Source organism: Stenella coeruleoalba (genome assembly GCF_951394435.1).
Source record: "Stenella coeruleoalba genome assembly, chromosome: 11".
Lineage (NCBI taxonomy): Eukaryota > Metazoa > Chordata > Mammalia > Artiodactyla > Delphinidae > Stenella > Stenella coeruleoalba.
The window spans coordinates 21,147,180-21,167,475 of NC_137157.1; the positions used below are offsets into that span (position 1 = coordinate 21,147,180).

The 20,296-nt window shown below is 39.3% G+C and overlaps 1 protein-coding gene across 2 annotated transcripts in view; it reads right to left on the reverse strand.

The window, feature by feature from the left end:
* NR1H4 (nuclear receptor subfamily 1 group H member 4) overlaps positions 1-20,296 on the reverse strand; it is a 119,948-nt gene that overhangs the window by 72,876 nt on the left and 26,776 nt on the right. The window contains exon 2 of one of the 2 annotated variants that reach the window (XM_079937172.1): positions 8,040-8,163. The exons of the other annotated variant lie outside the window; for it this stretch is intronic. The gene's annotated coding sequence lies outside the window, so the exon portion shown is untranslated. The remainder of the gene's footprint in view (positions 1-8,039; positions 8,164-20,296) is intronic. 2 annotated transcript variants of the gene reach the window in all.

Here is a 20,296-nt window from a genome sequence, read left to right on the forward strand (position 1 = left end):
CCTGCATCCCATTCACAGGACTGCTTCATGAGCAAGTGACCTGTTCAGTCACACAGGGTCCCTCACTTAGAAGACCCTATGTTTGATTTAACACTCTGCTGTCATTCTTTTGAAATTCTTAATTTTTCAACAAAGGTCCCCATATTTTCATTTTCCACTGAGTCCCACACAGTATATAGTTGGTCCAGTGTACTAATTCAGACAATATGAAGTCTTCCTGATAAGAAAGCAGAATTCTTGGAGGAGAAAGATGGCAGAAGAGCAAGACGCGGAGATCACCTTCCTCCCCACAGATAATCAGATATACATCTACACGTGGAACACCTCCTACAGAACACCCATTGAACACTGGCAGAAGAATTCAGACCTCCCAAAAGGCAAGAAACTCCCCACATACCTGGGTAGGGCAAAAAAAAAAGAATAAACAGAGACAAAAGAATAGGGACGGGACCTGCACCAGTGGGAGGGAGCTGTGAAGGAGGAAAGGTTTCCACACACTAGGAAGCCCCTTCGTGCGCGGAGACTGCGGGTGGTGGAGGGGGGAAGCTTCAGAGCCGCGGAGGAGAGCGCAGCAACAGGGGCGCGGAGGGCAAAGTGGTGAGATTCCCGCACAGAGGATCGGTGCCGACCGGCATTCACCAGCCCGAGAGGCTTGTCTGCTCACCTGCCGGGGCGGGCGGGGCTGGGAGCTGAGGCTTGGGCTTCGGTTGGATCCCAGGGAGAGGACTGGGGTTGGCGGCGTGAACACAGCCTGAAGGGGCTAGAGCGCCACGGCTAGCCGGGAGGGAGTCCGGGGAAAAGTCTGGACCTGCCGAAGAGGCAAGAGACTTTTTCTTCGCTCTTTGTTTCCTGGTGCTCGAGGAGAGGGGATTAAGAGCGCTGCTTAAAGGAACTCCAGAGACGGGCGCAAGCCGTGGCTAACAGCGCGGGCCCCAGAGACGGGCATGAGACGCTAAGGCTGCTGCTGCCGCCACCAAGAAGCCTGTGTGCGAGCACAGGTCACTCTCCACACCTCCTCTCCCGGGAGCCTGTGCAGCCTGCCACTGCCAGGGTCCCGGGATCCAGGGACAACTTCCCTGGGAGAACACACAGCGCGCCTCAGGATGGTGCAATGTCACGCCGGCTTCTGCAGCCGCAGGTTCGCCGCCCCTCCCTCCTCCTGGCCTGAGTGAGCCAGAGCCCCCGAATCAGCTGCTCCTTTAACCCCGTCCTGTCTGAGCGAAGAACAGACGCCCTCCAGCGACCTACACGCAGAGGCGGGGCCAAATCCAAAGCTGAACCCCGGGAGCTGTGCGAACAAAGAAGAGAAAGGGAAATCTCTCCCAGCAGCCTCAGGAGCAGCGGATTAAATCTCCACAATCAATTTGATGTACCCTGCATCTGTGGAATACATGAATAGACAACGAATCATCCCAAATTGAGGAGGTGGACTTTGAGAGCAAGATATATTATTTTTTCCCCTTTTCCTCTTTTTGTGAGTGTGTATGTGTATGCTTCTGTGTGAGAATTTGTCTGTATAGCTTTGCTTTCACCATTTGTCCTAGGGTTCTGTCCGTCCGTTTTATTTTTTTTACTTAAAAAATCTTTTTTCTTAATAATTATTTTTTATTTTAATAACTTTATTTTATTTTACCTTACTTTATTTTATTTTATCTTCCTTCCTTCCTTCCTTCCTTCCTTCCTTCCTTCCTCCCTCCCTCCCTCCCTCCCTCTCCCTCCCTCCCTCCCTCTCTCTCTCTTTCTTTCTCTCTTTCTTTCTTTCTTTCTTTCTTTCTTTCTTTCTTTCTTTCTTTCTTTCTTTCTTTCTTTCTTTCTTTCTTCTTTTTCTCCCTTCTATTCTGAGCTGTGAGGATGAAAGGCTCTTGGTGCAGCAGCCAGGAGTCAGTGCTGTGCATCTGAGGTAGGGGAGCCAACTTCAGGACACTGGTCCACAAGAGAACACCCAGCTCCACATAATATCAAATGGTGAAAATCTCCCAGAGATCTCCATCTCGACACCAACACCCAACTTCACTCAACGACCAGCAAGCTACAGTGCTGGACACCCTATGCCAAACAAATAGCAAGACAGGAACACAACCCCATCTATTAGCAGAGAGGCTGCCTAAAATCATAATAAGTCCACAGACACCCCAAAACGCACCACCAGACGTGGACATGCCCACCACAAAGACAAGATCCAGCCTCATTCACCAGAACACAGACACTAGTCCCCTCCAACAGGAAGCCTACACAACTCACTGAACCAACTTTAGCCACTGGGGACAGACACCAAAAACAATGGGAACTACGAACCTGCAGCCTGCAAAAAGGAGACCCCAAACACAGTAAGATAAGCAAAATGAGAAGACAGAAAAACACACAGCAGATGAAGGAGCAAGATAAAAACCCACCAGATCTAACAAATGAAGAGGAAATAGGCAGTCTACCTGAAAAATAATTCAGAATAATGACAGTAAATATGATCCAAAATTGTGGAAATAGAATAGAGAAAATGCAAGAAACATTTAACAAGGACCTAGAAGAACTAAAGATGAAACAAGCAATGATGAACAACACAATAAATGAAATTAAAAATACTCTACAAGGGATCAATAGCAGAATAACTGAGGCAGAAGAACGGATAGGTGACCGGGAAGATAAAATAGTGGAAATAACTACTGCAGAGCAGAATAAAGAGAAAAGAATGAAAAGAACTGAGGACAGTCTCAGAGACCTCTGGAACAACATTAAACGCACCAACATTCGAATTATAGGGGCTCCAGAAAAAGAAGAGAAAAAGACAGGGACTGAGAAAATATTTGAAGAGATTATTGTTGAAAACTTCCTTAATATGGGAAAGAAAATAGTTAATCAAGTCCAAGAATCACAGAGAGTCCCATACAGGATAAATCGAGGAGAAACACGCCAAGACATATACTAATCAAACTATCAAAAATTAAATACAAAGAAAACATATTAAAAGCAGCAAGGGAAAAGCAACAAATAGCATACAAGGGAATCCCCATAAGGTTAACAGCTGATCTTTCAGCAGAAACTCTGCAAACCAGAAGGGAGTGGCAGGATATATTTAAAGTGATGAAAGGGAAAAACCTACAACCAAGATTACTCTACGCAGCAAGGATCTCATTCAGATTTGATGGAGAAATTAAAACATTTACAGACAAGCAAAACCTAAGAGAATTCAGCACCACCAAACCAGCTTTACAACTAAGGCTAAAGGAACTTCTCTAGGCAGGAAACACAAGAGAAGGAAAAGACCTACAATAACGAACGCAAAACAGTTAAGAAAATGGTAATAGGAACATATATATCAATAATTACCTTAAATGTAAATGGATTAAATGCTCCAACCAAAAGACATAGACTAGTAGAATGGATCCAAAAACAAGACCTGTATATATGCTGTCTACAAGAGACCCACTTCAGACCTAGGGACACGTACAGACTGAGTATAAGGGGATGGAAAAAGATATTCCATGCAAATGGAAATCAAAAGAAAGCTGGAGTAGCAATTCTCATATCAGACAAAACAGACTTTAAAATAAAGACTATTACAAGACACAAAGAAGGACACTACATGATGATCAAGGGATCGATCCAAGAAGAAGATATAACAATTGTAAATATTTATGCACCCAACACAGGAGCACCTCAATACATAAGGCAAATTCTAACAGCCATAAAAGGGGAAATCAACAGTAACACATTCATAGTAGGGAACTTTAACATCCCACTTTCACCAATGGACAGATCATCCAAAATGAAAATAAATAAGGAAACAGAAGCTTTAAATGATACATTAAACAAGATGGACTTAATTGATATTTATAGGACATTCCATCCAAAAACAACAGAATACACATTTTTCTCAAGTGCTCATGGAACATTCTCCAGGATAGATCATATCTTGGGTCACAAATCAAGCCTTGGTAAATTTAAGAAAATTGAAATTGTATCAAGTATCTTTTCTGACCACAACGCTATGAGACTAGATATCAATTACAGGAAAAAATCTGTAAAAAATACAAACACGTGGAGGCTAAACAATACACTACTAAATAACGAAGTGCACTGAAGAAATCAAAGAGGAAATCAAAAAATACCTAGAAACAAATGACAATGAAAACACGACGACCCAAAACCTATGTGATGCAGGAAAAGCAGTTCTAAGAGGGAAGTTTATAGCAATACAGTCCTACCTCAAGAAACAAGAAACATCTCAAACAACCTAACCTTACACCTAAAGCAATTAGAGAAACAACCAAAAAAACCCAAGTTAGTAGAAGGAAAGAAATCATAAAGATCAGATCAGAAATAAATGAAAAAGAAATGAAGAAAACAATAACAAAGATCAATAAAACTAAAAGCTCGTTCTTTGAGAAGGTAAACAAAGTTGATAAACCACTTTTTTTCTCATCAAGAAAAAAAAGAGGAAGACTCTAATCAACAGAATTAGAAATGAAAAAGGAGAAGTAACAACCGACACTGCAGAAATACAAAGGATCATGAGAGATTACTACAAGCAACTCTATGCCAATAAAATGGACAACCTGGAAGAAACAGACAAATTCTTAGAAACGCACAACTGCCAAGACTGAATCAGGAAGAAATAGAAAATATGAACAGACCAATCACAAGCACTGAAATTGAAACTGTGATTAAAAATCTTCCAACAAACAAAAGCCCAAGACCAGATGGCTTCACAGGCAAATTCTATCAAACATTTAGAGAAGAGCTAACACCTATCCTTCTCAAACTCTTCCAAAATATAGCAGAGGAAGAAACACTCCCAAACTCATTCTACGAGGGCACCACCATCCTGATACCAAAACCAGACAAAGATGTCACAAAGAAAGAAAACTAGAGGTCAATATCTCTGATGAACATAGATGCAAAAATCCTCATCAAAATACTAGCAAACAGAATCCAACAGCACATTAAAAGGATCATACACCATGATCAAGTGGGGTTTATTCGAGTAATGTGAGGATTCTTCAATATACACAAATCAATCAATGTAATACACCATATTAACAAACGGGAGGAGAAAAACCATATGATCATCTCAATAGATGCAGAAAAAGCTTTTGACAAAATTCAACACCCATTTATGATAAAAACCCTCCAGAAACTAGGCATAGAGGGAACTTTTCTCAACATAATAAAGGCCATATATGACAAACCCACAGCCAACATCGTCCTCAATCGTGAAAAATTTAAAGCATTTCCACTAAGATCAGGAAGAAGACAAGGTTGCCCACTCTCACCACTCTTATTCAACATAGTTTTGGCAGTTTTAGCCACAGAAATCAGAGAAGAAAAAGAAATAAATGGAATCCAAATCGGAAAAGAAGTAAAGCTGTCACTGTTTGCAGATGACATGATACTATACATAGAGAATCCTAAAGATGCTACCAGAAAACTACTAGAGCTAATCAATGAATTTAGTAAAGTAGCAGGATACAAAATTAATACAGAGAAATCTCTGGCATTCCTATACATTAATGATGAAAAATCTGAAAGTGAAATTAAGAAAACACTCCCATTTACCATTGCAACAAAAAGAAAAAAATATCTAGGAATAAACCTACCTAAGGAGACAAAAGACCTGTATGTATAAAACTATAAGACAGTGATGAAAGAAATTAAAGGTGATACAAATAGATGGTGAGATATACCATGTTCTTGGATTGGAAGAATCAACATTGTGAAAATGACTCTACTACCCAAAGCAATCTACAGATTCAATGCAATCCCTATCAAAGTACCACTGGCATTTGTCACAGAACTAGAACAAAAAATTTTACAATTTGTATGGAAACGCAGAAGACCCCGAATAGCCAAAGAAATCTTGAGAATGAAAAACGGAGCTGGAGGAATCAGGCTCCCTGACTTCAGACTATACTACAAAACTACAGTAGTCAAGACAGTATGGTACTGGCACAAAAACAGAAAGACAGATCAATGGAACAGGATAGAAAGCCCAGAGATAAACCCATGCACATATGGTCACCTTATCTTTGATAAAGGAGGCAGGAATGTACAGTGGAGAAAGGACAGCCTCTTCAATAAGTGGTGCTGGGAAAACTGGACAGTTACATTTAAAAGTATGAGATTAGAACACTCCCTAACACCATACACAAAAATAAGCTCAAAATGGATTAAAGACCTAAATGTAAGGCCAGAAACTATAGAACTCTTATAGGAAAACATAGGCAGAACACTCTATGACATAAATCACAGCAAGATTCTTTTTGACCCACCTCCTAGAGAAATGGAAATAAAACCAAAAATAAACAAACGGGACCTAACGAAACTTAAAACCTTTTGCACAGCAAAGGAAACCATAAACAAGACCAAAAGACAACCCTCAGAATGGGAGAAAATATTTGCAAATGAAGCAACTGACAGAGGATTAATCTCCAAAATTTACAAGCAGCTCATGCAGCTCAATAAGAAAAAAAGAAACAACCCAATCCAAAAATGGGAAGAAGACCTAAATAGACATTTCTCCAAAGAAGGTATACAGATTGTCAATAGACACATGAAAGAATGGTCAACATCAATTATCATTAGAGAAATGCAAATCAAAACTACAATGAGATATCATCCCACACCAGTCAGAATGGCCATCATCAAAAAATCTAGAAACAATAAATGCTGGAGAGGGTGTGGAGAAAAGGGAACACTCTTGCACTGCTGGTGGGAATGTGAATTGGTACAGCCACTATAGAGAACAGTATGGAGATTCCTTAAAAAACTACAAATAGAACTACCATATGACCCAGGAATCCCACTACTGGGCATATACCCTGAGAAAACCATAATTCAAAAAGAGTCATGTACCACAATGTTCATTGCAGCTCTATTTACAATAGCCAGGAGATGGAAGCAACCTAAGTGTCCATCATCGGATGGATGGATAAAGAAGATGTGGCACATATATGCAGTGGAATATTACTCAGCCATAAAAAGAAACGAAATTGAGTTATTTGTAGTGAGGTGGATGGACCTGGAGTCTGTCATACAGAGTGAATTGAGTCAGAGAGAGAAAGACAAATGCCGTATGCTAATACATATATATGGAATCTGAGAAAAAAAATGTCATGAAGTACCTAGGGGTAAGAGGGAAATAGAGACACAGACCTACTAGAGAATGGACTTGAGGATATGGAGAGGGGGAAGGGTAAGCTGTGACAAAGTGAGAGAGTGGCATGGATATATACACACTACCAAATGTAAAATAGACAGCTATTGGGAAGCAGCCGCATAGCACAGGGAGATCAGTTCGGTGCTTTGTTACCACCTAGAGGGGTGGGATATGGAGGGTGGGAGGGAGGGAGACGCAAGAGGGAAGAGATATGGGAACATATGTATATGTATAACTGATTCACTTTGTTATAAAGCAGAAACTAACACACCATTGTAAAGCAATTATGCTCCAATAAAGATATTTAAAAAAAGAAAGTGAAATTCTTTTCTTTGGCACTGCTGAGAGCTGAAGCAGTGACTCTCCACCTCAGTGGATGAAGGACAAGCTGCCTAGTGGGTTTATGACACACAGCATCTCAAAATTCTGCTCTGCACTAGAACAACTCATAAGAGAAGCTGTTTAGAACTTTTGTTCTGCCCAAGGCTCGTGTTCCATTGTTCCAGCCCCAGCTGGAGTAGATTGCCCAAACTGCATTCAACTGATTAAAAAAAAAAAAAAAGGTCTTAAAATAGGATGACCCATTTAATGCCATGTGCTGCTATACGGGTTAATTAGATGTGAAATATTCGCAGCAGGTTCACAATAAAGAAAATAAAAGATGTAATAGAAAGATGAAGGTCAGTGCTGGGTCTGAGTGCTATATTATGTCCAACCTGCATTTAAAACCCAACGATTGCTAAAAAGATTATTAATAGATAGAACAAAGAACCACATTTGGGGACATGGCCCATTTTCTATTTGGAAATGCCTCTACCTGTTTAGGAAATTTAGATGATAGTTCAATGGTAAGCTATCTGTCTTCAATGGAGACAAAGCTACTTACCATCAGGAAAGTGGAGATGTATCTACACTACTCCTTTTGTGTTTCAGGGTCTGGATGTAGGTCATGACCATGAAGTAGAATCAGATATGATGAAATCATAATGCTGGTTTTCTTAGAAATGGGTCTGAAACAGAGGAGTCAACCAAGCATTTAAAACATTAGTCTTTACACATGGGACAGCATTTAAGCATTTGTTACTCAGAGGCTTTGTACATCCTTTGCAATTCCTAATCAGACATGGTCAACATAAATGTTCTCTCTCCTCTGCGCTCTCAAAGCATCTGAGGCTCACCCCTCTCAAAGCACTTTTTATTCTTTATTGCAATGGTTTATTTCCTTATCTGTTTCCTTCACTAGTCTGTAAGCTCTTTGAAGACAAGTTCTGTGATTGTTTTTAATCTCTGTATCCCTAGTCCTAGCACAGCACCAAGCCTGCTGTAGGTGACCAATGAATCTCTACAGTCAAGTAAAAGAATAAATGTCATGATATATGAAGAGCTCCTACAAATCAATAAGAAAAGGATCAACAACACAAAAGAAAAATGGGTAAAGCACACAAAAAGATGAAACACAAAAAAGGAAATACAAATGACCAATAAACACATAAAAAGACGTTCAAACTCAATCATAATAAAAGAAATGCAAATTAAAAGCACACTGAAAAGATATGTGCACAGATGTGTGAAATGATGTGTGAACACAGCTAAATTCACCTGTATGCTCCAGAACTGCTGTACCAATTGTTAAAATATTGAAATTGTTACCTGCTCATTGGTAAATACTGCTGACCTGAGTCCACCTGGCATCCTACTGGTGCCCTGTCATCCAGCCCCTACCCCAAAATCCCCAGACCTTGCTGCAACCCGGCAACTCAAGAGGTAATGCTTGATATTGCAGGGGCCCCAGGATCATGCTCAGCACTATGGCCAGCCTCATTCTGATTGGTGGGTTCCTGTGCTGTTAGTGTTAAATATTTGGATATCACTCCTATGTTCAAGGTTATGCACTGTAGCATAGAATGCAATAGCAAAACTTGGGAAACAACCCGAGCAAAAACTAACATTTATTAAGAGCTTAATATGTGCCATACATTACTCTAAGTACTTTACATTGATTAACATATTTAATCCTCACAACAACCCTAGGAAGGAGGTATTATTGTAATTTCCATTTTACAGATGCAAAAACAGAGGCAAAGAGAAGTTAAGTAATTTGCCCAAGGTCATATAGCTAATAAGTGATGAGAGGAATTCTATCAAGGTAATCTGATTCTAAGGCCTCTCCTCTTAAAACAAAATGTCCTTTAGTAGGGATTGGTGAAATCAATTAGGGTATAGCCATGAAATGGAATATTATACAGCCAAGAAGATGAGGAAGCTCTTTATGAGCTCACAATGGAATAGTATCCAAGCTATATTACTAATTGAAAAGAAAGTACAGAAAAATGTGTGTCATTGTTAAATATATATATATATATATATATATATATATATATAAAATCACAAATTGGATACACAGGCTATGTCTGGAATTATACATACGAGACTGATAACATAGGTTGCCAGGCTCTAGGGGGACAAGGTATTAGGAAAAATGTTTGCTGTGTGTGCTTTTTGTACCTTCTGGACTGAATACTATGTGTACATACTGCCTATTTTAAAAATTAAACTGCAAATTAATTTTTTGAATGAATGATATGTACACAAAGATTCTAAGTCAAAAGAGCTTAGAGAGAAATAGAAAAGGTATGCAGCTGGCTGGAGGTGGGAGAGAATCCATCCTCCTGGTCATCAGGGAGTGCTGAGCCTCTGAGCAGAGCCTTTGAAGACGGGGAAGTTGTGAGGATATTTAGAGAGTGGGGGAAGGGCATTCCAAGGGAAGAGGCAGAGATATGGAGACTGTGACTGGGACTTTGACAACACGAAATGAGAGGAAGTTTCACTGGAGGTCTGTGTGCCCTCTGCAGTTGGGAGCAGACGCACAGGAAGCTAAGATTTGGGTGTGGAGGGACCTGGGAGGGGCTGTAAGGGGCCCCTGAGGCTGACTGCAGATTAGAAGTCAGCCCAGTGGTGCTCATTTTAAGGAAATTCAGAGGAACATAAACTCAAAGTGCCTGAACCTCGCCCTGTCACACATCTAGTGCGGGTAAGGAGATGAGCTGTGGAGCCGTCCGCTCCACAAGAAACAAAGATGTAATTGAAGGGTTGGGGAAAAATAGGGCCAAGGGAAAACAGTTCAAGGAGCTGAGATTGTCAGTTCTGAAGGAGGACAATTACTGTCCCCTCCTTGACGACGCATCGTTGTCAGTGGGATGGTGACCAGCTGTTCTCTGCAGCTAGAACAGGGCCTAACATATAGTAAATTCTGAATAAATTGCAGCTCTTGTCCTTTACGGCAAACTGGTGTTTATTAAACATGAAGGTCTTAAGTGATTTAGATGGTTACTTGGCACGGTCCCTGAAGGTCTCTTTGATTCAAGCAAACTTCCCAGATGCTTCATCAATAGTTTTATGTACACCGTTTTATAATGAAATGCTAACTTTTCTGGAATAAATATTAGACTCTTCAGCCTATCTGCTTCGATTGTAAAGAGTTCTACTGTCAGCCGTGTTCCCAAAAACACATTTCTAACAGCATCTCCTCTGGAGGGGGGCTGTACAGAACAGAGTTTTTCAGATCTTTTGGACTGTGACCCACAGTAGTAAATAAATTTCATATCACAACACAGTACTCTCACACACACACTCATCGATGTGTAACTGAAATGAAGTTTGTGGGAAAATTCTTAGGCTTTCTATGTGGCATCTATTTTGATATCTTCTATCTCATTTTGCTCTAATTTTTAAAAATACTGCTTTTGATCCACTAGATTGATTTCATGACCCACAAGTGGATTGTGACCCATAGTTTTCAAAGCTTGTGTAGAGTCTTAGATCTGTGACTCCTGACTGCGTTGGGCATCACTGGGCAACTTTCTTAACTACTCTGGGGTCTACTTGCTCATCAATAAAAAGGGGATTAGAGTATCTATCTCCTAGTGTCTCAAGAAGTTTCAATTAGGACACCAGGTACATTGTGCCTAGGATTTATTTAATAGCTCGTCCTCAGTAAAAGTTGATTATGTCATTAAAATGGCTGCCACAAAGCCCCTGCACTAAAGCTGGGCACAGGTCCCAGGCCAGAGCTTTATTCACTATTATTAGGTAGGTATCCTCACCAGTTGTGGTCACTTGGTTTTCCCACTAAGAGCATCTACTCACCAGCAAAGTGGAAAAGAACGTAAGCGCAAAGTAAAAGGCAACAGCAATGCGAGAGACCAAAGCACTCCTTAAAATACGAGAAAAGTGCATTAGTGTTACAGCCCAGGTAAGAAATTGTGTTCAAGAGCTGCAAAGAGAGGTAAATTATGTCTTGCATTCTCCATTTAAAAGGCAGGGTAGAACAGAATATATCTATAGGAAAAAAAAAACCTGGTCCAAGTGGCAAAAATACAAAACTTAACTAAATGTTTTTTTCCTAAAGGAATATATCTTAGCTGTTGAAAAGTTAAAGTGACAGAGCTCTTTATATAATTAAGGCAAACGAAAGAAATATCACTGTTGTTTGAAATAAACTGGCAGAAAAAATAGTTGGGCATTTCGCCCATAAACATGTATCCCACAGGTCCCCTTTAACCTGGCAGTTATAATTCCTTCCCTTGGTCCCGAACGAAGTAAATACAAATGGTTTTCAAATTTGACTTCTATCATGTTTATCACTTCTAACCATGACCAGGGCAACAGGATATTAATGGAATGATGATTTGCACGTGTCGTCCCCCTGCTCTCCAGTTTCCCTCCAAAAAGGCCACCACTCTAAGCAGCAGGTAGATGTTGTGTGTTTCCTTTCTTTGCCGCGCACACGTCATCCAACTGAGAAGAAAGCAGAAGCTGCTGGAGAATAGCCCTCTTCAAGGGGATTTTAAAGGTAATCTGAGAATGGAGAAAGAAGAGAAGTGCCTTCTAGATAAGATTAAGGCTTTTAGAGACCCGCACTGAGAGGAATATGGTGCCAATACCACCATCTTCTGAAAATAATTCAAGATAGAAATAATACTGATCCATAACATCAGAAACAAAGAAATCCAATTAAATTTGGATTTTTCCTTTTGATTAATGATTTTTAATAATATTAATTCTTTTCAAGGTTTCTGTGTGTGTGTGTGTGTGTGTGTGCGTGTGTGTGTGTGTGTGTAGGGGTGTGCACATGTGCACCCCTGCACTGCTAGTGCCCTGACTGGCTGCTATTCCGCCTATGGGTTCTTCTAGTGCTTAGTGCTTACGAGGGAAGCTATTACGAGGGAAAGTGGGAGAAGATTAGTGAGAACTCACGTCCCACTTGGTCTTGGGTAGTGGGGAGGACTACTGAGGTATAGCTTCAAGGGGTTTCTAGAAAGTTTGGGCTCTGGGCCCAGCAGTGCAAACCTTGCCAAAGATTCAGGTACCCTGAATATGGCACAGAAGCAACTGAGCTGTAGGCTCCCTGCAGGCTGGAACAAAGGGCAGCGCAACGGTGAACACTGCGGGTGATGTTCCACGGTTGGTGAAGCTTTGACTATGTGTGAGATCTTGACACAACACTGGGGTAGAGTCCCAGTAAATGACCAAAATTCAACTTCTTGGCAATTGGGCAGAATGGAAAACAGAACTATTTTTCATACACTTGAGTTTCTGGCCTGAGATTTACACCTGCTCATTTCTGGATATGAAACCTCCGTGGTATGTCTACAGCTGTGGCTGAAATCTTCCTTCCTGGACCATGCAGCCTATAGCTTTTGAGAGCGTTGCTTTTAACATGTCTGGCAAATTTCTCCCCTGGTCCAGCCCAACTAATCAGACTCTACCCCTTGGATATAAGCCCTCAGGTTGGTGTCTTAAAAGCAGGACTGTGGCAATATACAAAAGTTGAGCAGACTCGCTATACTGATCTCTGGAGCTTACGTTTCACAAATAAACTCCTACTCCTACTACAATGATTCATCATCATCTATTATATTGGGAGGATGTAAGACAAGGTGACACATTGAGGAGACACATCTCACTGCAGAATGATGAATTACTTTAGACGGAAGATGTTGTCAGCCCAGCCCCCTCTTTCCTGTCTCCAGGCAAAGGCAGTGTGTCTGTATCAGATTTAGGGATCAGGTATCACAGATGAAGCTGAAAACAGTGAATGCTTTGTTATTCAACAAAGCCCATTTTCAAAGCGTTATCCCTCTCTGCTCCTATGCTTATCAAAGAGATCAGATTATCATCAGAACAAGGTCCAGTATTATTTTAAAGAGAAAGCTAGATCATTACTCACTAGGTTTTTTTTTTTTAAACATCTTTATTGGAGTACAATTGTTTTACAGTGTTGTGTTAGTTTCTGCTGTATAACAAAGTGATCAGCTATATGCATACATATATCCCCATATCTCCTCCTTGTGTCTCCCTCCCACCCTCCTTAACCCACCCCACTATGTGGTCACAAAGCACTGAGCTGATCACCCTGTGCCATGCAGCTGCTTCCCACTAGCTATATATTTTACATTTGGTAGTGTATGTATGTCAATGCTACTCTCTCATTTCGTCCCAGCTTACCCTTCCCCCTCCCCATGTCCTCAAGTCCATTCTCTACGTCTGCGTCTTTATTCAGTCCTACCCCTGGGTTCGTCAGAACCTTTTGTTTTTTTTTTACATTCCATGTATATGTGTTAGCATATGATATTTGTTTTTCTCTTTCTGACTTACTTCACTCTGTATGACTGTCTCTAGGTCCACCCACCTCACTACAAATAACTCAATTTTGTTTCTTTTTATGGCTGAGTGATATTCCATTGTATATATGTGCCACATCTTCTTTATCCATTCATCTGTCGATGGACACTTAGGTTGCTTGTATGTCCTGGCTATTGTAACTAGAGCTGCAACAAACCCTGTGGTACATGACTCTTTTTGAATTATGGTTTTCTCAGGGTATATGCCCAGTAGTGGGATTGCTGGGTCATATGGCACTTCTAGTTTTACTTTTTTAAGGAACCTCCATATTGTTCTCCATAGTGTCTGTATTAATTTACATTCCCATCAACACTGCAAGAGGGTTCCCTTTTCTCCACACCCTCTCCAGCATTTATAGTTTGTAGATTTTTTGATGATGGCCATTCTGACTGGTGTGAGGTGATACCTCATTGTAGTTTTGATTTGCATTTCTCTAATGATTAGTGACATTGAGCATCCTTTCATGTGTTGGTTGGCAATCTGTACATCTTCTTTGGAGAAATGTCCATTTAGGTCTTCTGCCCGTTTATGGATTGGGTTGTTTGTTTTTTTGATATTGAGCTGCATGAGCTGCTTGTATGCTTTGGAGATTAATCCTTTGTCAGTTGCCTCATTTGCAAATATTTTCTCCTATTCTGAGGGTTATCTTTTCATCTTGTTTATGGTTTCCTTTGCTGTGCAAAACCTTTTAAGTTTCATTAGGTCTGATTTTTTTGTTTTTCTTTTTATTTCCATTTCTCTAGGAGGTGGGTCAAAAAGGATCTTGCTGTGATTTATGTCATGGAGTGTTCTGCCTATGTTTTCCTATAAGAGTTTTATACTGTTTGACCTTACATATAGGTCTTTAATCCATTTTGAGTTTATTTTTGTTTATGGTGTTAGGAAGTGTTCTAATTTCATTCGTTTACATGTAGCTGTCCAGTTTTCCCAGCACCACTTATTGAAGAAGCTGTCTTTTCTCCATTGTATATTCTTGCCTCCTTTGTCATAGATTAGTTGAGCATATGTGTGTGGGTTTATCTCTGGGCTTTCTATCCTGTTCCACTGATCTATATTTCTGTTTTTGTGCCAGTACCATACTGTCTTGATTACTGTAGCTTTGTGGCAGAGTCTGAAGTCCAGGAGCCTGATTCCTCCAGCTCTGTTTTTCTTTCTCAAGATTGCTTTGGCTATTCGGGGTCTTTTGTGTTTCCATACAAATTGTGAAATTTTTTGTTCTCGTTCTGAGAAAAATGCTATTGGTAATTTGATAGGGATTGCATTGAATCTGTAGATTGCCTTGGGTAGTATAGTCATTTTCACAATGTTGATTCTTCCAATCCAAGAACATGGTATAGCTCTCCATCTGTTTGTATCACCTTTAATTTCTTTCATCACTGTCTTATAGTTTTCTACATACAGGTTTTTTGTCTCCTTAGGTAGGTTTATTCCTAAGTATTTTATTCTTTTTGTTGCAATGGTAAATGGGAGTGTTTCCTTACTTTTTCTTTCAGATTTTTCAACATTACTATATAGGAATGGCAGAGATTTCTGTGCATTAATTTTGTATCCTGTTACTTTACCAAATTCATTGATTATCTCTAGTAGTTTTGTGGTAGCATCTTTAGGATTCTTTATGTAAGGTATCATGTCATCTGCAAACAGTGACAGTTTTACTTCTTCTTTTCTGATTTGGATTCCATTTATTTCTTTTTCTTCTCTGATTTCTGTGGCTAAAACTTCCAAAACTATGTTGAATAATAGTGGTGAGAGTCGGCAACCTTGCCTTGTTCCTGACCTTAGAGGAAACGGTGACAGTTTTTCACCATTGAGAACGATGTTGGCTGTGGGTTTGTCATATATGGCCTTTATTATGTTGAGGTAGGCTCCTCTATGCCTAGTTTCTGGAGGGTTTTTTATCATAAATGGGTGTTGAATTTTGTCAAAAGCTTTTTCTGCATCTATTGAGATGATCATATGGTTTTTCTCCTTCAATTTGTTAATATGTTGTATCACATTGATTGATTTGTGTATATTGAAGAATCTTTGTATTCCTGGGATAAACCCCACTTGATCATGGTGTATGATCCTTTTAATGTGTTGTTGGATTCTGTTTGCTAGTATTTTGATGAGGATTTTTGCATCTATGTTCATCAGAGATATTGGCCTGTAGTTTTCTTTCTTTGTGACATCTTTGTCTGGTTTTGGTATCAGGATGGTGGTGCCCTCGTAGAATGAGTTTGGGAGTGTTCCTCCCTCTGCTATGTGTTGGAAGAGTTTGAGAAGGATAGGTGTTAGCTCTTCTCTAAATGTTTGATAGAAGTTGCCTGTGAAGCCATCTGGTCTTGGGCTTTTGTTTGTTGGAAGATTTTTAATCACAGTTTCAATTTCAGTGATTGTGATTGGACTGTTTATATTTTCTATTTCTTCCTGGTTCAGTCTTGGAAGCTTGTGTTTTTCTAAGAATTTCTCCATTTCTTCCAGGTTGTCCATTTTATTGGCATATAGTTGCTTGTAGTAACCTCTCATGATCCTTTGTATTTCTGCAATGTCAGTTGTTACTTCTCCTTTTTCATTCTAATTCTGTTGATTTGAGTCTTCTCCCTTTTTCCTTGAAGAGTCTGGCTAATGGTTTATCAATTTTGTTTATCTTCTCAAAGAACCAGCTTTGGGTTTATTGATGTTTGCTATTGTTTCCTTCATTTCTTTTTCATTTATTTCTGATCTGATCTTTATGATTTCTTTCCTTCTGCTAACTTTGGGGAGGGTTGTTCTTCTTTCTCTAATTGTTTTAGGTGTAAGGTTAGGTTGTTTATTTGAGATGTTTCTTGTTTCTTGAGGTTGGATTGTATTGCTATAAACTTCCCTCTTAGAACTGCTTTTGCTGCATCACATAGCTTTTGGGTCATCGTGTTTTCATTGTCATTTGTTTCTAGGTATTTTTTTATTTCCTCTTTGATTTCTTCAGTGATCTCTTGGTTATTTAGTAGTGTATTGTTTAGCCTCCATGTGTTTGTATTTTTTACAGATTTTTTCCTGTTATTTATACATAGTCTCATAGTGTTCTGGTCAGAAAATATACCTGATACAATTTCAATTTTCTTAACTTTACCTAGGCTTGATTTGTGACCCAAGACATGATCCAACCTGGAGAATGTTCCATGAGCACTTGAGAAGAAAGTGTATTCTGTTGTTTTCAGATGGAATGTCCTATAAATATCAATTAAGTCCATCTTGTTTAATGTATCATTTAAAGCTTGTGTTTCCTTATTTATTTTCATTTTGGATGATCTGTCCATTGATGAAAGTGGGGTGTTAAAGTCCCCTACTAAGATTGTGGTACTGTCGATTTCCCCTTTTATGGCTGTTAGCATTTGCCTTATGTATTGAGGTGCTCCTGTGTTGGGTACGTAAATATTTACAATTGTTATATCTTCTTCTTGGATTGATCCCTTGATCATTATGTAGTGTCCTTCTTTGTGTCTTGTAATAGTCTTTATTTTAAAGTCTATTTTGTCTGATATGAGAATTGCTACTCCAGCTTTCTTTTGATTTCCATTTGCATGGAATATCTTTTTCCATCCCCTCACACTCAGTCTGTACGTGTCCCTAGGTCTGAAGTGGGTCTCTTGTAGACAGCATATATATAGGTCTTGTTTTTGGATCCATTCTACTAGTCTATGTCTTTTGGTTGGAGCATTTAATCCATTTACATTTAAGGTAATTATTGATATATATGTTCGTATTACCATTTTCTTAACTGTTTGGGGTTTGTTACTGTAGGTCTTTTCCTTCTCTTGTGTTTCCTGCCTAGAGAAGTTCCTTTAGCCTTAGTTGTAAAGCTGGTTTGGTGATGCTGAATTCTCTTAGGTTTTGCTTGTCTGTAAATGTTTTAATTTCTCCATCAAATCTGAATGAGATCCTTGCTGCGTAGAGTAATCTTGGTTGTAGGTTTTTCCCTTTCATCACTTTAAATATATCCTGCCACTCCCTTCTGGTTTGCAGAGTTTCTGCTGAAAGATCAGCTGTTAACCTTATGGGGATTCCCTTGTATGCTATTTGTTGCTTTTCCCTTGCTGATTTTAATATGTTTTCTTTGTATTTAATTTTTGATAGTTTGATTAATATGTGTCTCAGCGTGTTTTTCTTTGGGTTTATCCTGTATTGTACTCTCTGTGCCTCCTGGACTTGATTGACTATTTCCTTTCCCATATTATGGAAATTTTCCACTACAATCTCTTCAAATATTTTCTCAGACCCTTTCTTTTTCTCTTCTTCTTATGGGACCTCTATAATTTGAATGTTGGTGCGTTTAATGTTGTCCCAGAGGTCTCTGAGACTGTCCTCAATTCTTTTCATTCTTTTTTCTTTATGCTGATCCCTGAAAGTTATTTCCACCATTTTATCTTCCAGCTCACTTATCCATTCTTCTGCCTCAGTTATTCTGTTATTGATTCCTTCTAGAGTATTTTTAATTTCAGTTATTGTGTTGTTGATCACTGTTTTTTTGCACTTTAGTTCTTCTAGATCCTTGTTAAATGTTTCTTGTATTTTCTCCATTCTGTTTCCAAGATTTTGGATCATCTTTACTATCATTACTCTGATTTCTTTTTCAGGTAGGTTGCCTATTTCATCTTCATTTATCTCGTCTTGTAGGTTTTTACCTGGTTCCTTCATCTATAACATGTTTTTATGTCGTTTCTTTTTTTTTTTTTTTTGATGGGTGTTGCTGTATTTCTGTCTTATTGGTTGTTTGGCCTGAGATATCCAGCACTGGAATTTGCAAGCAGTTAGATAGAGCTGGGTCTTGGTGCTGAGATGAGAACCTCTGGGAGGCTTCACTCCAATTGATATTCCCTGGGGTCTGAGGTTCTCTGTTAGTCCAGTGGTTTTGATTCAGAACTCCCACCACAGTAGCTCGGGCCCAACCTCTGGCCTGGGAACCAAGATCCTGCAAGCTTTGTGGCTCAGTAAGAAGAAGAAAAAGGAAGAAAGAAAGAAAAAAAGGAGCAGTACAATATCAAAGAATAAAAAACTATATAAAATTAGAAATATAAAAAGTATGTTAGGAAAAATAAAACTGTAATTGAAACAATTGCAATAAGGTAAAATGAAACAACTGAAGAAGGATTAATCTCCCAAATTTACAAGCAGCTCATGCAGCTCAATATCAAAAAAACAAACAACCCAATCCATAAATGGGCAGAAGACCTAAATAGACATTTCTCCAAAGAAGATATACAGATTGCCAACAAACACATGAACGGATGCTCAACATCACTAATCATTAGAGAAATGCAAATCAAAACTACAATGAGGTATCACCTCACAGCGGTCAGAATGGCCATCATCAAAAAATCTAGAAACAATAAATTCTGCAGAGGGTGTGGAGAAAAGGGAACACTCTTGCACTGTTGGTGGGAATGTAAATTGATACAGCCACTCTGGAGAACAGTATGGAGGTTCCTTAAAAAACTAAAAATAGAACTACCACAGGATGCAGCAATCCCACTACTGGGCATATACCCTGAGAAAACCATAATTCAAAAATAGTCATGTACCACAATGTTCATTGCAGCTCTATTTACAATAGCCAGGAGATGGAAGCAAACTAAGTGTCCGTCAAGAGATGAACGGCTAAAGAAGATGTGGCACACATATATAATGGAATATTACTCAGCCATAAAAAGAAACGAAATTGAGTTATTTGTAGTGAGGTGGATGGACCTGGAGTCTGTCATACAGAGTGAAGTAAGTCAGAGAGAGAAAGACAAATACCTTATGCTAACACATATATATGGAGTCTAAAAAACAGACAAAAAAATGGTCATGAAGAACATAGTGGCAAGACGGGAATAAAGACATAGACCTACTAGAGAATGGACTTGAGGATACAAGGAGGGGGAAGGGTAAGCTGGCACAAAGTGAGAGACTGGCATTGACATATATATACTACCAAATGTAAAATAGACAGCTTGTGGGAAGCAGCCACATAGCACAGGGATATCAGCTCGGTGCTTTGTGACCACCTAGAGGGGTGGGATAGGGAGGGTGGGAGGGAGGGAGATGCAAGAGGGAGGAGATATGTGGATATATGTATATGTATAACTGATTTACTTTGTTATAATGCAGAAACTAACATTGTAAAGCAATTATACTCCAATAAAGATGTTAAAAAAAAAAACTTTAGAAAAAAGAAATAAAAGGGCAGGATGGGTGTGGGGGGGCAAAAAGCCAAAAGGAGAAATCACTAGCAAAGTATAAAGAATAAAATAAAATTGGAAAAATAAAAGAATAGGAAAAATAAAAATATAAAGAATCAACAAAAATGAATCAACAAGGTAGAACAGAATCCCAATCTAAAAGAGGAGAAAAGAAAAGAAAAAAAGAAAAGGAAAAAAAGTCTTGGCTATGGGGGCAGAGTTTAGGCGGGGTGGAACTTAAGCAGGGGTGGGGTTTCGGGTGGGGTGGGACCTAGAC